This window comes from Babylonia areolata, chromosome 21 (genome assembly GCF_041734735.1).
Source record: "Babylonia areolata isolate BAREFJ2019XMU chromosome 21, ASM4173473v1, whole genome shotgun sequence".
In the NCBI taxonomy this organism is placed as follows: domain Eukaryota; kingdom Metazoa; phylum Mollusca; class Gastropoda; order Neogastropoda; family Buccinidae; genus Babylonia; species Babylonia areolata.
In genome coordinates, this window is record NC_134896.1 from 3,109,600 (window position 1) to 3,114,930 (window position 5,331).

The 5,331-nt window shown below is 43.2% G+C and overlaps 1 protein-coding gene across 2 annotated transcripts in view; it reads left to right on the forward strand.

The window, feature by feature from the left end:
• Nucleotides 1-289: 289 nt before the first annotated feature.
• The window catches only part of LOC143296377 (uncharacterized), a 30,824-nt gene continuing 25,782 nt past the window's right edge, over nucleotides 290-5,331 (forward strand). Inside the window, exon 1 of one of the 2 annotated variants that reach the window (XM_076608254.1) lies at nucleotides 290-337. The gene's annotated coding sequence lies outside the window, so the exon portion shown is untranslated. Of the gene's footprint in view, nucleotides 349-5,331 lie in introns of both variants that reach the window. The other variant, XM_076608255.1, reaches the window with a different exon arrangement.

Genomic DNA, 5,331 nt, shown 5'->3' on the forward strand with positions numbered 1-5,331 from the left:
CTCTTGCAGCAAACCTGTGGCAGTGTGTGTGTGTGTGTGTGTGTGTGTGTGTGTGTGTGTGTGTGTGTGTGTGTGTGTGTGTGTGTGTGTGTACTGGTGCCAGCGTGCATTTATTCATTTATCTATCTACTGTACCTATTCATTTAATTAATTTTATTCATTTATATACTGATTATCATTTATTTACATGTATTTATTTCTCGAAATGAAGAACAGTGGGCTGGGAGTATAAATGAGTGACCAACAATAAAGAGTCGTAACTCTCTCAGTCCATTTACAAGGTACACAACTCCACGTCACTGCTGCTGCTTATGCTACCGATTCAGCTAAAACACAGGTCAGTGAAAGGTACATGGAAACAAACCCTTGTCTTTTTATCATCATCATTTTAAAATCACAATTATTTTATGTAAACTGTCTTTTTATCTCCAAGTTAATGTTAAGCGTTACGCGAGCTATCAAGGCTTATTAGTGTGTTGGGTTCATGCGAAAATCTAGCATTGCTCCACACCCCCGAGCAGATGTTGTGTGGCGCAGGTATAATCAGTTATATTTCGAGCAGCTCACTCGGTTTGATACCTCATTGAAAACTGAAACTGTCTGTCTCTCCGTCTCCGTCTGTCTTTCTATCTGTGTCAGTGTTTGTCTGTCTCTCCGTCGTGCCCCCACCCCCCTCCACTCTCTCTCTCTGTACTGTACCTAGCACTGGTCATGGTCATAGCTGGGGTCAGGCAGTGCTCCTCAGTAAGGGACATCACTCTCTACCTCTTCTTTCCCTCTTTTAACATTGACCAGATTCTTCCACGTTCTCAAATGACGGGTCTTTCTCTCAAGAAAAATTGCCGGGATGGAATACCGTTGACCCCTCCTCTCCGCTCCACCCCACACACGCACCCCACCCTTCCCCCCTCTCAGCGCGGAGTCTCAGTGTCAGTCTTTGTGTCGTTGCAAAAGAAAAAAAGAAAAAAAGAAAAAAAAGAAAAAAAGAAAAAAAAGAAAAAAAGAAAAAAGAAAAAAGAGAAAAAAGAAAAAAAGAAAAAGAAAAAAGAGAAAAAAAGAAGAAAAAAAAGAAAGAAAAAAGAGAAAAAAAAGGAAGAGGAGGAAGAACAAGCACTTGGTGTAAGTACGGTCGATCGTAATCTACACTGTTCACCCAACTGATACTAACATGCTTAAAAAAAGAAAAAAAAAAAAAAAAAGGCGTGAACAATACACCAGCGCTACAAACCTTCAGGTTAAACACGACCCCTTACACCCGCCTCCATCCCCACACCCCTCATCCCCGTCAGTTTTAAACCCTCTCCGCCCCAATGAGTGTCAACGTCGCTCCAGCCTAACACGTGGTAAGCTGGACAGCAGCCGGGTAAAAAAGTATAAACATTCTGGCAGTAAATGTCCACAGACGGCGGGTCGCTACACTCGGGGACACTGATATCTGACCACCGTCAGTCCCGCCCTCACCCGCCTTTCCCCCTTCCACCCTGCCCACGGAGACATCCGTGACGGCCTGGTTAATACAAGGGTGGAAAAAAAGGAACTGGAGCGGAGCCGGGGTGATCATGGAGAGAGGGTGGTCGGGATGGGGGGGGGGGGAGGGAGTGAATGAGACAGAGACAGACAGAGACAGGGAGACAGAGACAGAGAAAGAGAGAGTGGGAGGGAGGTGTGTGTGTGTGTGTGTGTGTGTGTGTGTGTGTGTGTGTGTGTGTGTGTGAGGTGAAGACAACAAGTGAAAGATGATGAAGATAATATAATCATAATCTAAATGTGTGTGTGTGTGTGTGTGTGTGTGTGTGTGTGTGTGTGTCCTGTATCTGTGTCTGTGTCTGTGTATACTAGTATCTGCCTGTGAGCATGTGTATGTGTGTTTGAGTACACGTGGACAGGTGCGTATGCATGTGTGTCAGTGCGTGTGCATGTGCCGGGCCGGTGCGCGCGCGCGCGCGTGTATGTGTGTGTGTTTACGCGCATATGTGTGTCAGTGGCGGTGTGTGTGTGTGTGTGTGTGTGTGTGTGTGTGTGTGTGTGTGTGTGTGACTGAGGTGAAAGCAACAAAAAGTTACATTGCAGAGTTAAATTACAACACGTATCAAAGAAAATGGCTAGAACAATAACACAGTAGTATACACACAAGTATGAGATTCATGAAAGAAAATGTGGACATTATGGGACTGAGAAGAAGAGAGGCACATCTTATAACTATTGATAACACCATGAACAATACAGGTAATGGATCACTATGAATCACAGTGTTTTTAAGTTCTTTGTGAGATATTCACGAGTAATTTTCTTAAATGCAAGAAAGAGAGAGAGAGAGAGAGAGAGGAGAGAGAGAGAGGCCAATCGTTTTAGAGAGCTCTTTCGCCGTAGTGGTGAAGCCAGTGACATTGTGCTTCCCTCAAATATTTCATTTTCTTTCCACTGCTGCTGCTGACAACTGGCTGTTTCTTTTCTAATATGTGGATGAAACAACTGTAACTCCCTCTTAGCAACATCACTGTTCACAACACTGGTTTCCTGTGAAGGCTAGAATCCAATACAATATCGCTTGTCTCTGCTTTCAGTGTTTGCATCACAGTAATATTTCACCATAGTATTATCTTTCTGGTCTGATCCGTCTATACCATCCTTTAGGATGCTACGCACTCTTGACACCTCTCTGCGTATTGTTCCTCGGTTCTCTCTCGAGACCTTTGGCACAAAAAAAAAAAAAAAAAAAAAAAAAATGCTGAGTCTTTGGCCCCACTGTCTGGAACTCTCTACCTACATTCATAAGAAAAACTCTGTGTTTTGGAACTTAGAAAAAAAAATAAAACCGCAGCTTTTTGGAATTCACATCTCCCGACGGTGCGAGTGTGCGGGAGTTTCTGTTTCCTGTATGTATCATTATGTTGTGTGGATGAGAGAGGGGCGGTGGGTGGGGGAGGAGGGGGATTTTTAAGTACTGGGATTTTTGTGATAAAAAAAGTTTTTAGTCTGGATTTAAGCATTGTTATCTGTTTGTTTATTTTCCAATTATAAGATATTATGACATTAGTGTTATGTATTGTGATATGGGATTCCATCATTTAGGTAGTGCGATGTTTAATATGCATTTTGAGTGTTAAATGTGCGTGTTATTTTTTGTGTGTATGTTCATGAATTATTTGTCGGTGTTTTTTTTTATCTTTAGGGTTATGTATGGAAATTGTTATTTTAGTGTTTAAATGCATATCTTAAACATCATTTATACATTGTATACATTTCAGATTAAAAAAAACTTGCATAGTCATACTGCCCGAGACATGCAGGTGTTAAGGAAAATGAGCGAGCTGACAGATTTGCTGGTAACGCAACAACAACGAGTGGCCTACATCTAGGAAAATCGGAAATCCTCAGAAAAGTTAAAGAATACCAAAAAGAACAGGTACAAGGCCATCACACCATCGATCGCCTCAAAGAAATAAAAGCAGAGAGAGGGAGCGGCCGCAAGTCTAACATGAAAGGTAGAGCACGATGCTTTGCGAATCAAACGAATATCGGCATCATTTCCAAACCAACATTGCGCAAATTACTTCAAAACGGAACAGAGACTCCGTGGACTTTTCCAAATACAATAGACTGAGCAATACCTAGACGCCACGTTCTTGGCATCAGAGATCTTTTCCCACCCCTCTTGCGGCCAATCAGTGGCAGCCTCTGTGCGTGTGTGTATGTGTGTGTTTGTGTGTCTCTGTGTGTGTGTCTTTGTGTGCTGTGTGCGTGTGTGCGTGCGCCGAGGGTGTAAGTGTACACATGTGTCAGGAGAGCTCTGTGCACGTGCGCGCGCGTGTGTGTGTGCGTGTAGAGGATAAGGTATGTGTGTGTATGCATGTCTACACTTTGGGAGCGACGGAATATTGGAACGTGCGGGTGTGCATATATATATATATATATATATATATATATATATATATATATATATATATATATATATATATATATACACGAGGGTCATTCAATAAATAAGGTGAATTTTTCGGTATAAGGACTTCTAATACAGATAGAAGCTTACTTTTTTTTCTTTTTTTTTTTGTTTTACTTCTTTTTCACATGGATTTAATTTGATTTGCAGATTAAAAAAAACTTTGAGAGTTTTGGCGATTAACAAAGATGGCCGACCAAGAAGCATGCTCCAGGATTGAACAGCAGTCAGTTATCAAGTTTTTGGTTGCTGAAGGGTGCAAACCAGCTGAAATTCATAGGAGAATGTCAACTGTGTATGGTGCCACATGTTTCAGCCGAAAAAATGTCTACAAGTGGGCTAAATTGTTTAAAGAAGGACGGAGCAGTGTTGAGGATGAAGACAGGCCTGGAAGGCCTACAAAAGTGAGGTCTCCTGAGGTGATCGAATCAGTCAATGACCTCATTCAGTCTGACAGAAGGGTGACAGTGGATGACATTGCAAGGACTTTGAGCTTATCTGTTGGGACAGCACACAAAATTGTCCATGATGACCTGGGCTACTCGAAGGTCAGCTGCCGGTGGGTGCCAAAGATGCTTACTCCAGAGCACAAACAGAGGAGGGTCGAGTTGTCCCAGCAGTGTCTCTGCCGCTATGAGAAGGATGGTGATGAGTTTCTGAAGAAGGTGGTCACATGTGACGAGACATGGGTTTGGCACTATGAGCCTGAGTCCAAACGGCAGTCCATGGAGTGGAAGCACGTAGGCTCTCCAGTGAAGAAGAAGTTCAAGTCCCAGCGGTCCACGAGGAAGGTGATGCTCACCGTTTTTTGGGATATGCAAGGCCCAATCACCATTTCATTCCTTGAGAAAGGAAGCACTGTGAACAGTGCCAACTACTGTGAACTGCTGAGGCAGGTCAAGAAAGACATAAAGAACAAACGCAGGGGTCATCAGTCAGAAGGAGTCATCTTGCATCATGACAACGCAAGGCCTCACACAGCAGCCTGAACGGTGCAGACCATCAACGAGCTGGGCTGGGAACTGCTCCCTCATCCCCCTTACAGCCCAGACCTTGCCCCTTCAGACTTTCACCTGTTTGGTCCCTTGAAAGCGTTCACGAGAGGCACGAACTTTGAAAGTGACGATGAAGTCAAAAGTGTTGTGAGCGACTGGCTGAGACATCAGTCCAAAGATTTTTACGCTGAGGGAATACGGAAGCTTGTGCACAGATGGGAAAAGTGTGTGACAGTGCTGGGAGACTACGTTGAAAAAAAGAAGAAGTAAGCTTCTATCTGTATTAGAAGTCCTTATACCGAAAAATTCACCTTATTTATTGAATGACCCTCGTATATATATATATATATATATATATGTGTGTGTGTGTGTGTGTGTGTGTGTGTGTGTGCG